This window comes from Struthio camelus, chromosome 3 (genome assembly GCF_040807025.1).
Source record: "Struthio camelus isolate bStrCam1 chromosome 3, bStrCam1.hap1, whole genome shotgun sequence".
In the NCBI taxonomy this organism is placed as follows: Eukaryota; Metazoa; Chordata; class Aves; order Struthioniformes; family Struthionidae; genus Struthio; species Struthio camelus.
In genome coordinates, this window is record NC_090944.1 from 97641266 (window position 1) to 97660318 (window position 19053).

The window sequence follows — 19053 nt, forward strand, 5'->3', positions numbered from 1 at the left end:
TAAGAAAAAAGAAAAGTTTAGCTTTGTAAAATGGCTGCCATTTAAAAAGTCAACTTTCTGAAATTACAATATCACACATAACAAGCTAAAATGTTACCAAATTCAGTAAGTAATCCAGAGGTATCTATGTAAAGACTTCTGGTTCGTGGTCTTCTTTAAACATCAAACAACTGTGAGTATTGAAGGCCTGTTTCTCTCTGTATGTATGATTTGATTGTCCTCGCACAACTGTACAAGCCTGCGAACTCCATCACTTTTCCACTAGTGGAAGAGAACACATTCAGGCTGTCCTAAATAACCCCCTCAGTAGAAGAGATTCTGAAAGAAGGAATGATCAATACGTTTTTGATATATTAAATGCACAAGTGAAGACTAGGTGTGAGACAGTCTTTTTTTTTAAAAAAAAAGATCAAAAAACCCAACAAACAACCCCTCCCCCAAAAACTGATTTGAAGTTTTATAATTTAAGAGTAGTGAGAACCATTTTTCACTCCTGTTGCTTTTGTTTATATGTTGCTTCTACTGCCATCTCTTGTTCTTTAAGGGTTGTTAATGTGTATTTATGCTTCTTTTTCCTCTGGATGTTTCCTTTACAGCTGCTGGTGTTTTTGCAGAGAAAGTATGCTTCACCAAACTCTGTATTTTTACTAGAAAGTGAAGTTCTACTCTGGGAAAATTCATCTAGGTCATCTTAAATGCACAAACTTTTGTTCAGGACTCTTCCCAAAAGAGGATCTGGCAGCATGTATGGTATTCCTTAGATTTTCACGTTCCATTTTTGATGGTCTCTGCAGCACCTCTCGGTTGAATGCACTTCTTTCTTCCTCTGCTTTAAGATTTTTCCCATTGTTTTAGTTACTTTTCTTCTCTTTGCCAAAACTGGTTCAAGTGGCAGAGTTTGCTGTTAAACAAAAAGGATCCAATATACATGCATTGATTTGACTTTAATTGGAAGTTAAATCAGGCAGTTTTTATTATTTGAATAAGAAGGTATAGTCTAGGAAACTCTGGGTCTGTGTGAGGAGGAGAAACGATGTGTTTATAGCTGAAGTTTCATTCTTTTTTCGTGCTATCTAGGAAGAAACTTCTTGCAAATCTGACAATTAATGCCTACGCTCTCAACCACCTGTCACTTAATCCGTAATTTATTTGCTTTCCAAAGAGAATGAGCTAAGTTGGTGAGAATGTACAGTAACTCTGGACAGTGTAGGAGGAAAACAAAAACAACATATTAGATCAACACTGTTGTTCCTCTCCCCAGGTTGATTCTGGCGCTAGTTATGCAATACACTCACACCTAGTATTTGGTATACAAATATATTGCAGGTAATAGTACTAAGATCTTAAAAAGGACCTGTTGTGCTTGATATCAATACACCATTACATTACTGAGTTTGAGTTTTTAAGGTACACTCCAAAATCAAGGCGTTCGACAAACCAGTAGATTAAACATATTATTGGTAAAAAATGGGTCTGGGCTTGGGTCCTGTGGCCTGACTAGTTTTCATTTGGGAAAAATCCAAATGTATATATTAGTTTCCTTTCTTACCTCCACTTCTACTGTGATTAATCTGTGTGCTGTTCAAAGGGATATAAATGTACCTAAGATGTAGACAGAGATTCTAATATGCCAAAATATTTAGGATGCCATATATTAAATGTGTCAGGGTTATTTCAGAGCATTTAAGCATGATTTAATATACTTTTATTAAACGGTTATGAGAAATAATTTTAAGCATACATATAAAAAGATGCATGTCATTAGGGCATATGCTGAAATATAACATCGCCTAGCGCAACCAGAAAGATGTGACTTAGAAAGGAAGAAAGCAGATATCTCCCTCTGCCTTTATGAAGTTCTTTCCTCTTGGGATCTTGTTAAAAACTAGTTAGCTACATTTGCTATTCTTGCAAGACTGTTAGTTAAAGTCTACAGAAAATGACAGAATGTCACAGCAACAATTAAGGTTAGTGAGAGCTGTTAACAACACTGCTGATAACTGGAGGCTTCCAACAGCCAACCAGCAAGTGGAAGCATCTGTGTAAAACAGCTGTAAAATAAATCTAAGCATGAACTATTTCATGAGGTGTTTGATCCCATTTAATTTGTGGTACACGTGTTGAGAAACAATAATGTAGGCAGATGGAGAAACACTGTCAAAATCTTACTGTCCTGAGAAGCCATCTTGGCATCTTTACTGGGAAAGAAATTTTCTTACAATGGATGCTTCATCTGGGTACTGGCAGAAAAAAAAATAGTAGTTGATGCCTGTTCTTTTTTAAGCAAACTCTTGGCAAGGTATTGCTTTATCTGGCCTTGAAGTATTTCACAAAAACAAACGCTATATCATTCATGAATGCTGAGCATATATCAATGATGTTCTGATACAGGGACAAAAAAATGTCGACCGCTCTCAGGAATCCCAGAAAGGGCTGGTAATGCTGGTTTAAAATTCAGATGACAGAAATGTAAGTGTAACACTGTAGACTGAATAAGAGATATAGACAGATCCTGGTGACGTATAGGTGATTACTAATTTATCCACAGATTATGAAGTCGAACAAAGGTATATTGAAATGGTACGATTTGTTGGAAACCTTAGGTCCAGTTTTGCTGCTGAAAAAAATGTAGGGGCTTTAACACAGAAATTACGAAATGCACACAGAAGACCAATTGCAACCAATGGTGTGCGAATCTCAGGGAGCAGATAAAGCAGACACCTGTTTTGAGAGTCTATGATGGCACCAGGCGAAACTGCCAAATGATACTTCTAAGCAAAGACTTAGAGCAAGACTTTTTCAAAGATAGGGCGGTGACTAAAGACTTGTAGCCTGCATTTCTAAAACTGTGATTAAAAGGGAATGGCAATATTTCCCAAACCAAAACGAGCCTAGCATGTGGATGAAAAACTTCCTGCGTATGAGAAACTGACACTGGCAGACAGATGGCAAACCATAACTGGTAGTAAGAGGTCAGTCGACACTTTCTCTACATCGCAAAGGTTTTTCTTTCAGTTGTAGCTATATGACCTGCAACCAGAATATAGACCTGGGAAAGACTTTATCAGCAGCTGACATCCTGGCTAAAACTTTTGCTAGAACTGAAATAAAAGACAGATCCTGGCATTTTGCAAATAATTGTGATGAGGAGAATGTTACACATCTTGAAAAGCGTGGGGTCATTGGGCTACATAGTGAGCCCATAATGATACCGAGTGGAGAGGCTTCAGAGCATCAAATGCAAGTCTCCTGTTTTGAGTTGGCCTCTGGCGCAGCCTCTCTCTCTAGACTTAACTAAAGAGAAATTTGTCCTTGAGAGAATGTCCTTCTTTACTCCATACCCTGTGTCTAGCAGTTTTGTAGGAAATAAAAATGGAGTCGTGAAAGGAATGCGCAAGAAGCTGAAAAACCAAACTGAGGTCCTTATTTGGTCTTAGTGATTTATATGACAACACAGCTGAAATTTTAGCTGTCATGTGCCAAAATATTGTTGATAACTCAGAACCATCAATAGAGTCAGAGCTTTCTGACTCTACCAGTAGTCCCTGATTCTAAAAATATGGGCGCTATAAATCTTTACAAACATTGCAAGATTCTCATGTAGAAAATGTTTTATGATAAGGGGTCAAATGAGTTAAAACCTTCATAGCTACATATATACAAGTATATATTGATAGCAAAATGTGAGCTCAAAAGACAATTTTCTTTCCCAAAGATACTGCTCATTTCTATGAGAAGATTATAAACTAGGACATATTTCCTCCAGTTTCTTCTGAAGAAAAAGGAGAAAGAAGAAATTAAATCCAAGTCAAAAAGCTCTAAAACAGAAAAAGCTGTAGTGAACCCAATGGACCAAATAGAACAAGATGCCAAAGCCCCTAAGATGCAAATCAGACCCCCCCCCCCCCCGGGAAATAGCCTGTGAACGCCAGTCCTGATTTCTCACTAGATACTGCAGGAGAATACTATAATTTCTCAGCAACTGAGACGAAAAGTTTTGAATAGTGCACTGTAATGATCACTTAGATGAATGAACGCATTACTTTTGTATATAGACAATCAAATACCTTTGACATGTTTTTCCATTTCTCTGTCCTGGTGGTTATCTTCCATTTAAATGCAGAAGATTTGCCAGAATCCTCTGTAAGTTCAGTGGGATTTATCCTCTTGAGATAGATTCTTACATCTTTAACAATACCAAATTTCTTCCTTAGTTCATTATCTTCTTCCTGATATGCTTCTTTTCTATTTCTTTCTTGCAAGTCTTCTTCAGATGGGAATGCAGTCTGGCTGAAGAACTGAAACAAGAAAGAGTAGAATTTTAGTGTCTGAAGGTGAAGCATTTATCTTCACTCATAAAAATAAACTCCCCTAGTTTTTCTTCAAGGCTTGTTCCCTGCCTCAGGGATATGGCTTTGCAGAAAAATTTGATTCAAAAGTGGCCTTGCCAGCTAGCCCTTTCTCGCTTCTCTTTTAATTTCACTGTTCCTTTAAAATGTGATCCTGATGGCATTCATCACCTGTTTTCAGAAACAGCACCTTCTCCCTTGGGAAAAGCTTGTCATTATGCTAAAGTAAGCCTTATTATTCTTTAAGTAGTAACAGGTTGCTCCCACGTATGCAGTGCTTTCATCCCGCTCAAATATTAAGAACTCTTGATATATCCCAAGATGGAACCTTTCTTAGCATTATCTAATTATATTTTCTTTTTATGCTGCAAGGTCTTAAACATTTGCAAGCCTTACTTTGATTTACTCTACAGTGATTTGTGTCCACTGAAGTTGTGTCTGCCTTTCCCCTATGGACGTGAAATCAAAATCGAGGCACTCATCTTTCTTAAAAATCTGCTGAAAAATGCACTTTGATTGCATTCTGCTATGTCTTAGAAGGAAAGTAATTTACGATGCGTATATAAACATTCAGCTGATCACCCTATCAGGTTACTACCTGTTGTCCTTTCCCAGTAAAAGGAGAGCGCTGCTTGGGCTGAGACATGGTAGTCATCCCATGTGAAGAGAAACGTGTTGCATTCAAAGTTTCATGTTGGTGTGGGGGGGCAGCAGGACATTTTATGTTCTGTTTTACAAAACACAGGTCCCTTCTTGACAGCAGTGGATGTGGAACTTTGCTGGTTATATCATGGATAGCACTGCATGTAATGAGATAAACTGTGGTCTTCCTAAGCAACATATCATGGGTGTGTATTTCCATTTCTGGTGACAGAGCTTCATCCCTTGTTACATATAGGAGGTAGACTCGCCCGTTATGTATCACTAAAGCGTTATCCTTAAAGAGAGAAATTTCTATTTGGTCTCCGATAGGACTGATAGATGAAAGTGGTAAAATATTTTTAGATTTTCTATTCTTGGTATTGGTCAGTGATTTTAAAATCGCCGAAACAATGCTGTTAGATGACTTTACAATAAGAGGACAAGATCTTGCTGTCAGTAGCTCTTCTTGTGCAAGCTGTTTCACTGGGGTTATTTGGGGGCATTGCACATCTCTAGTTACTACATGTAGACTAGAACTGTGTTTTGCTGTGTTTGGGCTGGTTGGTGTTAATGACTTTGGAAAAACGGCCAAAAAGGATTTGGAAGGATCTCGCATCTTTATTACTGGCCACACATAAGTAACACTTGGTATTTCTGGAGTTTGTCTTTTTTCAGAGATATTTTTAGCTCTGGCTGACATGAGTTGCTGAATTTTAGGTGGGAGAGAAGAAAGTGGTAGAGATGTGATTTTGGCTTGAGGTGGTATCTCTAGATCATATTTAAAAAGTGGTGCTTGAGGCTTCTTGGTAACATTAAAAAGTTCAGTGATTCCTGACAGTGCCACTTGGTCCTCTTGGTCAGCATGAGTCAGTAAGGGGTATCTTTGCAGAGAGAGCTTTCCAGCTGAAGCTTCACTGCTCTGAGAATTCAAAACTCTCGAGGACAACGATTCTCTCTTAGCAGAGGACATGCCAACATTTTCTATCATGTCGAAACTTCTGGTAGAAAAATCCTCTTCACTGTTAAACTGCTGATATACTAGCATCAGAGCAGATGTTGTCTTGGCTTCTGGCACCAGAAAAACATTATGGCTTTGACTTAATATATTCTGTTTAGACAGGTGAGTTATGATGATCAGGCACTGGTATATCTTGACAAGGTTTCCAGAGGAAGAAGAATGTAGAAGCAGTTTCAGTAGGTCTCCTCTATCTTCATCTCTTTCCTGAAGGCCTTCATTTATGCAGTCTGACCCACTTAAAATAAGGGATGACATAAATTAAAATGTGATTATATATTTGTAAATTCACAGTAACAGTAATTTTTTTCTAAATGCTTTTCATATGAAAATCATTATCCTAAAATAAATTAATTAAAAACACAGAAATATATTTGCTATTTAAGTCTTAACTAAAGCTTATCTAGTCAGTAGGATTTTTCTGCAATAATCATTGGTTCTGAGATACTTCCAGCTTTCAATTAAATTGGCAGTGACTTCCTGTTGGCTTCAGCAGGAGTTATATTTGGCCTGATAGCACAAACTGCTGAGGAACAGGATCTGTTTTTCTTAGGTATAGTGATCACTCACATAAGAAGATGCAATCTGAGATATAATGCTATTAAAATCAATACACATTTCTAGTAAAGATGGGCTTAATCAAAGACCTTTAGAACCAATTTTTACCTTGCTTGCAGAATTAATTGACTCCTAGCTTACACTACTGTCAGCTGTAGCAGAATCAGACCCAGTAGCTTTGTCACAGTTTTTAGTAAAGACTTAGCAAAAGACGGGTTCAGATGCTTTTCCAATACCTATCAAAACCTTCTAAGCGCAAGTATAATTGCAAGATGCTAAACAACTAAAAGTGCCTAGCTGAGTCTACTGTAGAAGGAAAATGTAACTTCACATCATGAGAAAAGCAGACTCTGAGATGGATTAAAAACAAATTAATTTTGAATTGATTTGAATTAATAGTCAATCCTATTCCAGTGGATATGTTCTCCTAGGAATAACCTACTTATCTTGGAACTACAGACTTGATTTTGTAGAAAACAAACATAAACACTTGCATTATTTGCATGCCAATCACACAGCTCAGATGTTTCTTAGCCTTCCTGACTATCAAAAAGCACACTGAATCCCCCCATAATAGTTTGAAGAAGTTGTACTACTTAGCTTACATAAATATAATACAGACAGTAATTTCACTCTTTCGAGTTATGTGAGTCTTTATTTACAGATCATGTAAATTAATCTTCCCAGGTTCTTCTAACTACTAAAAAAAACTGATAAACTGAAAAATAAAATGAGGTTTCCTCTTCTTCTAGGCTGTGCCTACTGCATTTATGATGCATAGATCTGGAGCTAATCACATAATTCCGTGAGTCTAATCAGGAATAATTAGAAATAATTATATTAATTATCAACAAATCATTTGAATAATTGATTGCACATATAGGATGAGTGAGACCTTGTGTAACCAGCAGAATGTAAATGCAGTTTTTATTTTCTCCTAGATAAGCAATTCTCATTTTAAGGATTCTATCTATATTCCGAATTAGGATGTGATCAAGCTAGGACAGGTCCCCTGCCTCAGAAAGTCTATTAATGGCCCCTGCATTGGCCTTTGCATTCTTTTCATTAGCCTTTAGTACAGGACAATTAAATACTCGTCTTCTGCTGTGCAACCTCAGCCTGACTGTTTCTGGAATAAAAACACAAGAAGAGAGGGTTGTGTTTTTGAAGGAAAGAAATCCTAGTTAACTGTGAAACCAGCTGGAAAAAAAAAAAAAAGGCTGCAGAAGAGAAAGACTCCTTGAGTCTGAGAAGCCCATTCTAGGTATGGAATTGCACAGCTTCCTATGAATCTCTGATATAAGCACAGGCAACTTTTGATAATGTGGAGTACATAAGGAAGGAGAACCATGCAAGCACAACTAGGAGTTTGTTTTTCCTAGATCTGAATATTTCCTGTGCTTAAAGAGTGACTAGCGTTTGAATTTGTATATCGGTTCTGTTTATTACAATTAATGTATCCCATGGCTTCGAGTGCCTGCAAGCACAGAGTCCCCATAAAACTGCAGTATGGTAAAAAGTGTATTTAAATGACCAAGAAATCTTAGCACTCACCCTGGGGGCTTAAAGTGACTTCACTATGAGATCATACATTTGGGGCGAAGTAATTGGCAGACAGCCTGAGCTCAGGAAATGTATCAGAGAGACCTAGACTGAAAGCAGGCTATAATTTACACAGACCAAGAGAAGCCAAGAGCCCTAACTGGAAAGCATCATGCTGAGTTCACCAAGGGGAATTTTGCTAAAATTGTGAAAACAGGTTATCCTTCTGATGAGCAGAAATGGATCACAGACAAAGTGTGATGCATCAGCAACCTGAAATGCACTTTACTAAAGTGCTGAACCTGAGTGCTGAACCTTTCAAATACCACGTGTTCAGGTGCTCCTCCTTCCTCAGGCCAAAGAGGCTGATGACTTGAAAAGTGTTCCTTACATCTTGAATGGCTGCAGCTCAGAAGAGTGACTCAATAGCTGTGCCTATGTCTTCCTTTAAAGTATTCATTAAACAGAGCTGTAACTACATCTATAATTATGACTATAATTTTCTGCTGTAAAGCTCTGAATTGGTTGATGTGGTGATATGGCTCATTGTCATAGTCTCAGGTTTTGGTAATTAGGGTATTAAGTGTCATTTAAAGACTTTCTACTTAGTTGTCATTGCCAAACAAACCCTACCCCAAAACACAAAAAAAACAAACAAAAATGCATTATAAATCTGAATTACAGTGTCACTGTTGTAACACAGTTTCTGAGCTCACAGACTGACAAGGTGGCTCAGAGAGGTGTGAACTGCCCCCTTGTACTTGCAGATGCCCAGAAACTGTGTTAACAGTTCAGTTTCTCTTGCCAGCACATGACAGACTAGCACGCCGTGCCATTGTCACTGAATAGTGCAGGGGATTTATGTTTTGCTACTTTCATCCCACAAGTGTCAAGAGCCCTTTATGGATTGCAACTGGAAGAGCAGGGAACGTCACCTAGATCGCTGACAAATCTCCACTCTGCTGACGGTACTAAACCTATGTCCTATGGACTAGGCGTGACTCACCAGAAGAATCATTTTAGCCTATAAGCTGCTCCCAGCACCTTCATTCCTTTGAACCACGAAAAAGCAAGTGGCAAGTCAAATAAAAATACCTGGTAATGGCAGCAGTCTCCCAGCTGCCATCTTCCCAGGGCAACTCAGGAGCACTCGAGGACATATCTTGTATATGTATGTGTGTATGTATATGCAGCATGCCCTGCACATGAATTAAGCCTGCTACTCCTAGGAACGTCTGGTCTAGGCGTGTTTGTAGGTACCCATTTATTAGTTGGCCTAGGCACAGTCATCGCTTCCTTTGCCTTTGGAAGATGTTTTGTCTCCTTTTCAGCCAGAAAATTCAGGCATAGTTCTCTATGCCATCCCTCAAAATTCAAAAGCAAAAACTTAAGAGCTTGACTGTCCTGAATCTAAAATAAGATCAATCTTATAATCGCACACATGACTGAGGACCGTATAAATTCAAGTAGTATGTAAATTAATAGCATCTTAAATCTTTGCCATGAACAGCAATCAGTAGACTCATCTGATCTCTCAGCACTGGAAGATCGAAGGAGTCTCAATACCAGCATTTTATTGACTTTAAATAGTAGCAAATCACACTGAGGAGCAATGCATTGTACCTTACAGTTCTGGCAGTGTACAGCAGTGACTGCTAGTGTGTAATTTTGCTAGTCCTCGAGTTCAAGCGATAACCACCTGTGTTGTGGATCTAAGGTCCTCGATGCCATTTTAAAAAAGAAACACTTCATTGCATACCTTAAAATGCTCTTGTTTATACACACACGCACAAAAAACAATACCAAAAAATTCCCCTCTTTAAAACTAACTGCAGAGCAGAGCACTCAGACTTAGGACATAAGCAGCACAGATTCCCTTATCACTGCGACCTTGTACAAACAAATCTTTTCCACCAGAAGCTGTCTTTACAGTGTAAATTTTAAGAATGTGACTTCACCACTGGACTGGCTTCTTCAAAGATGGAAGACAAAGCAAAGAGTCTTAGGAGTTTATGAATATAAAAGACTAGAAAAGGTAAAGACACTAAAGCCCCCAAATATTTTTGATAAAAATGTGCATATAAATATTGAAACGGTGAATTTGTCAAATACGGCCTCCCCCACCCCCACCCCCAGCCTCCAACGATCGATCGGAGGCACCGGGCCCTTCTGAACCTGGGTTAAATGCTTCCTCCGCGTTTAACCACCTTCAGCGGGTTTTCTCTGAAGACCATGCCCTGCCGCGCAGCGCCTCCCCCACCCACGGCAGCGGCCGCCCCGGGGCGGCGCCCGGCTGCAGCTCCCTCGAGCCCACAGTTTCGGGGATAAACTCCAAGTTTCTTAGATGAACTCGAGCCTTACTGGTACGGTGTAGCCGCTGGCCTGGGCTGGGCCTGGCTGAGGACGGGGTTAGCGCGTGAAGTTTGTTTACCGCTGCGGGAGCGGCGACGTGACAAGGCCGGGGCAGTACTGGAGGGCGAAGAGCCCGTTGACGGCTGCGGAAGCTGCCAGCTGCTGAGAACCTTCCAGAGCGGCGGCGGCGGTGGTGGCGGTGGCGGTGGCGGTGGCTGGCCCAGCGCCCCCCTCCGCGGGGCTTCGAGGGGCCAGTGCAGAAGCGGGTGGGCCCGGCCCACGGCGCTGGGCAGGCCGCCCAACAGGTGAAGCCGCGCGAACGCCTGCGACGATCGCGTTCGGCGAGCTGGGTCCCCTCAGTCTGTGCAGTAAAGCCGCAGCGGGAGGGTCCTCACCCCGCCGGGGCAGGTGGTCTGCTGCCTGCAGCAGTGAGAGGAGGCGGCCTTTACCCCAGAGGGAGTCCTGGCAAGCGCCAAGGCTTCCTGCAGGCCTGCCTCCTTCTCACGCCCCGGAGGCCAGGGCACGGCTGCCCCCAGCCCCAGCCATCTCTGCCCAGTGGCCAGGCCCTCAGCAAACAGCAGCTCGTGCGCGGAGGGGCTACGATGCGTCAGGGACTCTGCCGAGGGCCGGGCAGGCAGCACCGTGGGGCAGCTCCCCTAGCCCGCCGGCGTCCGTGCCTCTCCGCTGCACCACCACGCTTGGGAACAGTGCCAGAAGGCATGCAGATAAGCCGCCTGTTTCACGGCAAATGCTATGGTCGGGTGTTGCTCTCAAGGTGAGTCACGTACTGAACTCCAGGTGGTCGCGAGCACGTGCTGAGCTCCACGCATGCTTCTGGCTGCCCCTGAGGGTCCTTTGCTGCGGGAGGGGATGGAGCCGAGGCCAGGGCAACATACAGCTGGGCCCCCAGCACTGCCCTTAACCCTCCCGCTCTCGCAGCCAGGCCACTCAGCTACCCCCCACGCTACTGCAAACTGCTGCTGGCCACCTGACACAGCCTGGCGTGGGAGCAGCGGCTAACCTGCTCGGAGCTGGGTACGTCTCATGATCTGCAGGCCGCTGCTGCTGCTTTACTCAGCCAAGTCGTTAACAGCCAAGAAACACCCCAAAGAAAGGTGAGTCTGTTACAGTAATTGAGACAGAGTTCGGGATGACTGAAAAGAATAATGGCGAACTGATAGATATCCTTATTAGACAGTTGATGTGGGCCTGTGCTGCCTTTAATAAAAATGATTTCCTGCTTCCTGTGCCATCTTCCCCCCCAACTGTTTATTTTTCACCAGCAACTGAACTAGCATGATGGCTACAGACATACAAACCTAGCACTTACACTTAACCCCTTTTATCTGTTTTCATAGCCATTTTCATGTTTTTATTGTTGTTTCTAACAAAGTAAACTTAATAGCTGTTCTATCTTCTTTCTTGTTTTCCTGCTTGGCTGAAACTGTCCGGAAAAGGAAAGCTGAAGGCCTCATCCGAGAAACTGCTTCTGCTCAGTCTGTTTCTTTTCTTCAGAACTATCCACGGTGGTTCACAAGTGTGCTCAGGAAGTTAAAAGGATTGCAAACAGCAGCATTACCTTACATCATGCGTTTTTTTGTCATGTCACTGGATGCCTGGGCTACGGTGCTACCATGTTTCCTGAGCTAAAGTTAGGCCAGATGTCACCAGATGGCACTTCTACCTGTGCCGCATGTCACAAACAGGTATCTCTTAGAGCACAAGTACACCAGCCCTATCACAAAACACTGCATTAGTTGCAAAAGGAAAGCAAGCAGAAATGTAACAAACAGCAGAGCCTTAATTTTAAGACCTCAAACTCAAAAACGAGAAGTGAGTTTTTGGAGCAGCTCTAGATCAACAAACACTGATCTTTCACTGAATGCCTAAGAGCATGAATTTATGATCATCTCTCTTAAAGGTGAGCAAGGTGTACAGTAAAAATAAGCTATACTAAGAATAGTCTTGGCTCTGCTTATCGCTTCTTTCTCCCTCCATATGAAATCTGCTGCCACTGACAGAGTAGCAACATTGCTGCTCCTTTTAATGTTATCACTGAGGCGTGTCACAGAAGGAAAGTGAAGATGATGTTTCAAAATATTCACAGTTTTGAATATAGATCATGAGTATAGCTCAATTTCTTAAAAGTAAAAATATGATTGCAATAGCATTCTAGTTAGCAACTGGAACCTCTAGCTAAAATATTCATTGTTAAGGTCACATTGAAAAGAAACTCCAGTGTATGGCCATAAAATGAAACATACGCCTTTAATGTACAACTCTGCCATGGTATTGAATTCCATCTAGTACCTTCTCTCTCTGTAGTGAAAGATACCGCAGATTGGAGTTTCGATTTGCCATTTTACTGTGCTGAGAGAATGAGATGCTGTATTGCCACTGTAACCCTTTCTCCTCTAAGGAAATCATCATCAATCATCATCAGAGCCAAGAAGGGCATTTGATAGACATTATTGCCTTAGCACCTCGTGGAAATAGATCATAGACCCTGAAACTTCATGTGGCTGAGAGCCACAGGGCACATGGCACACCAACTGGGACTGATACACTGCAGAATGAATCTGGACTAGATACAGAGCTGGATCTCGGACTGCCTCAGTGATGTCCAAAACCCCTCCTTGGTTCTCTTTCTTCCACAGCAGAGGGTTATACCCAGCAACATCTACCCAAGCCCAGCCTTACAGGTGATCTTGTGAGGCAGGCCTTGAACAGGAACTGAAGCTGAGTGCCCATGAGCTGCCTGTGGCTAAAGTGCGACTGGTTGGTGGCTCTTAGGAACCTAAGGACTGGGGAGAAAACGGCTGGCTTGGATGTTGGTCATTTCTGCAGCCTGAAAGACTATGAGGGAGGCTGCCCCAGCAAAAGTCTGTAAACAATGAGTTATGGCTTTTGGTTCACTCCCCAGCATGATATGCTTTGAAATAGCCTACAGTTTCAAAAAGTGATGGAACTAAGCAAACTGTTTTATTGTTCTCATCCAAAGTCAGTAATCCGTCTTGGAAAAATGTGCTCAAGAGTTGGACATTCTAGTCTTCTCTAATCAGTGAAATAAAGCTGGGGAGGTATAAAACAGAGATATAAAGTGGCTGGTGAGAGGCAGCGTGAGGATAACCACCTGGTGCTTAGCTTTTGAAAGTCTGAGCATCCTCCCTGAATTTCTCCGGGAGTCATTAGTTTAAATTCAACGTGAAATATGGATTTTCTGAGACTGTTCACTCTCAGCCACATCCTGCCAAGGATTTTTACCTTCAGTCAGAGGACACATTTCAGAACTGTCATGTGAGATGAACCCCTGCTGCTTATGGCTGTCCATAGCTGTAACGTTGCTGATGTTCAGTATTTGTTCTTTGTTAGTGTCTAAGGAATCCTCAGAAATCAAGGCCACCTCCTGCTAGTTAGGTAAAAAGACAGCCCTTGCCCCAGAGAGCTTATGAATCAGAAACTTCAGGGAGAGAATAAGAACTTTTTGCCCTGTTCCTGCTGACCTGCTGTTTTGCTGAAATGATGTCCTATTGTGATGCACACAGGAGCAAGGAGCACAAAGAGACATACGTGGTTCTAGCATGGAAAAGTGCTTCATATTGTTGAACCTAGGAATGACCTTGACCTTCAGCATTGTCTCTGAGTGTGACAAGACATTCAGCATTAGCCTCTTCCATGGCTATCAGCAGACGGAGGTGAGAAACAGAAGATGTAAAGGAAGGCAAGAGACAAGCTGAAGGACAGAGTAGCGAGCGAAGTGAATGGCTGACAGTTTTGCTCCTCTCTCTCCTCTTTGCCACCAGCTTCTTTGTGTGAGATGGGAAGCAGCAAAAGCAAAGGAGCAGAAGCAGTTTGGCTGACTGTGATCTGCCCACCTGCAGCTTTCAAAGGCTAAGAAGTATTTTAGGGAAGATGAGAGCTGTGGTGCAGCCTGACAGCAGGAGAGATGAGAGATACACAGATATTAGCCCCAGCTAGTGACATCTAACTGGGAAAGGCAAAGGCAGTGGGTGTGCAGACTATGTATGTGTGTGTGTGTGTAGGGGGGGAGGTAGGAAGGAGGAATGTCATGTTACATACATTTATCAGTACATAATTCCTTTTTAAAAAGGAGTACCTTGGCCCTTCACTGGATCAGCGCTTCCCCTACTTCTCAGCTGGTGCACATCCCTTTAGTTTGTTTAAGTAGAAACTAGTGTCCTTCCTCTTGCACTGCATTTTCTTATTTCCTGCAAAGCCGATTTTTGCCTTTTGGTACTATGCAAAGCTTAGTCCACTCAGTCACAAATCAGTCTGAGGAGTTTTGAAAGCCATTTTGCTTTAACACTGCAAGTTGCTCCTTGTTGTTATCTTGGTTCATGGATGCTCTCTACCCATCAGCAGCAATTGGTACCCATCTCCCTGTAGTCGCTCATGACTTCATGTCTGTCTAATAACTTTTGGGCCAGAAAATGACTTGTAAGAAGAGGGAAGAGGCAAAAAAAAGTCAGAGGTTTCTCTGATGAGTTCCTATGACTGTCCTGGCAAGAGGGCTGCAAAACCAGAAAGCTGTGTTCCTTACTGGCTCACAACTCAAGGAGACGGGAGGAGGTTTCATTAGCAAATCCCAACTTGCCTTTTTCATTTTGAGTTACAATCTTGCTAGTCAGATAGGAAATAGTGCAGTGATAGAGCGTATCACAGACACTGAGTAGATGTTAGAGTTAATCATGAAGATTTTTTTTTTTATCGGTTTGCACAACTGTTTTCCTTAAATGCCTAGGGAAAGATTCCAATTTCAGTGTGTTTTGGATGAAGCCCTAGTATATCAAGCACTTGCTAATAATACACCCATGTTTATTTATGTGTTTCAGATTCTTAGCTGTGACCATTAAAATACGATGTACCTCACAGATTTTGAAAAGAGGTGGTCTGCTTCAGCTTGTAATAAATCCTGGCTGGGAGTGATTCATAGGCTCAAACAGGAAACTGGAAAGATGGGAAAAGGAGCATAAGCCTCCTTTCTCTTTTACATATATATATACATATATATATATATATGTATGTATGTATGTATGTATGTATGTATGTATGTAAAATCTTACAGGTCTTCTCAGGAGCAGCTGAAAGCAGCAGCTTTTAGAAGAGGTGTGAGTTTTTTCAGAGAAAGAGTCCTTCTAACCACCCCGCCTTGATTTAGTGAAGTTTCTGGTAATCCCCCTTGTCACACCATAAGCTTCCTCCAGCTCTTGACCTGGCAGCTTAGTTGAAACATTCTGCTTCAGCTCTGATTCCTAAGGTAGGATACAGTCAGATCTCAATGGTCTGTGTGCAGATTTGCAGCTAGCAGATGAATCATCTTACAGGTGCAGCTGACAGAGCCATGAAGGCCTTATTAGCTAATGCACAACATTGCTCTGTATGAATACTTCCAAGCAAGCACAGCTCCAGACTGTTCAAGCCAAGATGGTAAGCCTTGAACCCTTGCAGCCCCAAAATGAAGGGCAGTAGGGACTGCAGCACAGACATGATCGTGGCCATGCAAGGAATCACCAGTGCCTGCACAGGCTACAGCCAGCAATGTTTTTGGTGGTGGTTCATCTGAGCAAGTAAGGCCTGCCAGAGTGCTGCAGGGCACAGTGCAGAGAACGGAGGGAATAAGCTCTGACAGATGTGAGGTCTGCTGGAAGCAAGCCATCCAGCTCGGTTCAGGTATCTCAGCACATCCTTCTGTAACTGTGTTATCAGGATTTTTCCATTACCTTGGCATCTGAGCTCCTCATTCCAAGTAAGAGAGGACTGACTTTGTTACGCTTCTTGGCAGACTGTAATTTGCAGTGCTTACCAGGAGGTGGCACAAGATACTTGTCTGCCTGTAATAGCTAGTATAAAATGGACTTGGTAAAATGTCTGGCCAGCTTCTGCTTAGTCTGTATTCTCGACATCATTGTCCAGTGTATAGCTATAATGAACAAATGCATTCCAGATTTCTCATGTCATTGCAGTAAGTAACTCTTCTTTACACACAAAACGGTTAAATGTGAATCAGATAACGTCTGGGGTAATAGGAGGTGCAAAGAAGATGGCATTGAAATGCCAGCTCTTTTGATAGTAATGGGGTGACAGAAGAACTCTTGCTCATGTCAGAGAAGGCAAGTATCAATAGCCATCATTACACTCACAAAAAAGGCACCCCTGTGGCAATTAAACAGGAAACAGTTAGTGACATATTAAATAAGGGCTCTTAAATGCATAAATGCATTAATACAGGCGTTCATGCAACCTAGCAGTCTATAAAGCAAATCAGAGGTTGAAGTAGTTCTGTCTAGCGAACCAAAATTAACTTTATCTTATTGCTTCTATACTTCTTCCACAGCTGAACAGATTGATTAGATTCAAGTCTCTCTTCTCTTTCTAAACGACTCTGCTTATTTCAGTTCTTCAGTGATGCCTTTTTCTGTCCAGGATACCTGGCTAAAATTGCTCTTGGGAGCTAGAGGTTTCATGGTCAGCAACTCTGCCCTGAAGCTGAATGACTGCAACCCACCTTGACAGACCTTTCGGGCTGAGTATGGCTCTAAACTGCTAGGGCACAGGAACTACTACCAGATTTTACATAGTAGTTAAGTCCAGCTTCTTATGCTTGGGCACAACAGTACAGCATGATTTAGGAGCATGTAACAGCATGGAACGTGCTACAGACTGCTGTTGTAATGCCCCTTGTAGCCTGGGAAACAGTCGGGCTTTGCTCCATGTGCACGACTATTTCCAGTATGATCTCCAGTCTCACTGACAAGCCAGATGTCCCAGAGTCCTGAAGAGAATGAAGAGCTGGAAGAGGAGGAAACTGGGAAAAGGAAGGACCGGCTGAGGATGGACAGAGTGTGAGTGCTACCAGTTGTGACAGTGCTGGCAGGCTGTTGAATCTGTATTCCCAGGTCTCATTACTTAACAGATCTGGGAAGCCTCAGGGGTCTGGGGCTGTTTTTTGTGCTTATTTCTCACTGAATTACGGACAGCTACACACACCTGTGCGTAAACCTTGTATGTCTCACTTTCATCTGAATTCAGAGGTTTTTCAGCACTGAATCTATTCCTGCCTTAGGATTTAGTGCCTAGAATAGAGAAACTGCAGCACAACAGGAGAGATGACAGTTATCAACTTTCTATATTCAGTGCCAGTGTTGACATCAAGACTGTTCTGGCCTCAGGGAGCACAGGGAGGTATGGGATTTCAAAATGCATCTACAAAAACCAAGATAAAAGCCAGTTAAAGCTTTTGGTACCTCCTTCTAGCTTTGTTCCTCCATACTTCCACCCAACTGAAATATAATGAACTGTATACTAGGCTTGGAAACACCGTATCCAAGCATAGAGAAGTTCAAGACTCACCTCTGAACTTGTAGAGCTGAGGAGAAGGCAATTGGCATAGGGGTACTGTTTCCTTGTAAGATTATGCCATCTGCTGGGACTTGCTGTTAACAGATAAGATGGTTCAAATGAACTTGGAATAATGAGTTCAGAGGGCTAGAAAACATATGCTCTCTTACAGCAGCATTAGCACAGACGGAATGCAATAACATTTGCAGCTAACAAGAATATGTGTATGGTTTAATAGAAGCAATTTTTAGAAATATTTCACTCCTTACTGCCTAATACGTTGCCATCAAGTATGACAGCGCACATGGTACGCTGTGTTCAGATTGGCTATTACTGCTGTAAGCAGTTCCCTCTGGAATGAAAAACCAAATCTTTTGTGTCATGATAGGGCAGATGAAAATTGTATGTGATACTGCATGAAGTACCAAAGGTTGCCTAACAACATGCCTCCCCAAGGACCAACAGAATCAAAAACAGAGAGACCACAGCATCTGCATTCAAGATTGTTTCTCGAGCACAAAGGTTGCCATTCACACAGTAAAATGAACAGGCATGTGGCTTTGCTGTTGCTGTTGTTGTCCCAGAACGGGGAAACGAGCAAATTCCTTCAGTTCTTCTGCACTCCTACTGACATACAGAGAGCATTGCAGGTTGTTCAGTGTTGGTTGTCTACCTTGTCAGCGCACTTGAGACGCTCAAAATAAGCTAGGCAGCATCAGATCTAGTGCCAACTACAGAAGCGCTAGCTCAAGCCATCTCTGAGTTACTGTTTGCATATTGTCACAGTAGGGACTACTGTAAGATTTTCCCTTAACTGGGAAATCCCAGGACTGTTTCATACACATTAGTATATCTGAGAGAAAATAGAGAATGGGAGAAAGTTAGTATGCCTGGGAGCTCCACCTTTGTCTCAGGGGTTGGAAGTGACATTTGTCATTTATTGTGGTGCCACTTCCGCTTAGGTTTTGCACCTGACTGAAAATAGTCAAAGCATGCAAGACAGAGAAAGTAACGTATATTGTGAGTGCTGCTGCATTAAACTATGTGAACAGGGACTTGCAAGGCTCCAGAGACCTAAGGTAAGTATGAGTCAGATGCTGTGTACACTGGTGTGTCACAGTGTGAACAGTGTATTTGTCATTCCTCTGTCATCCCTGCACTGGATAGAGAGTGATGAGGGTAGACTTGCCCACGAAACTGATGTTCTAACTAGCAAGTGGGTCTTTCCGCGTATGA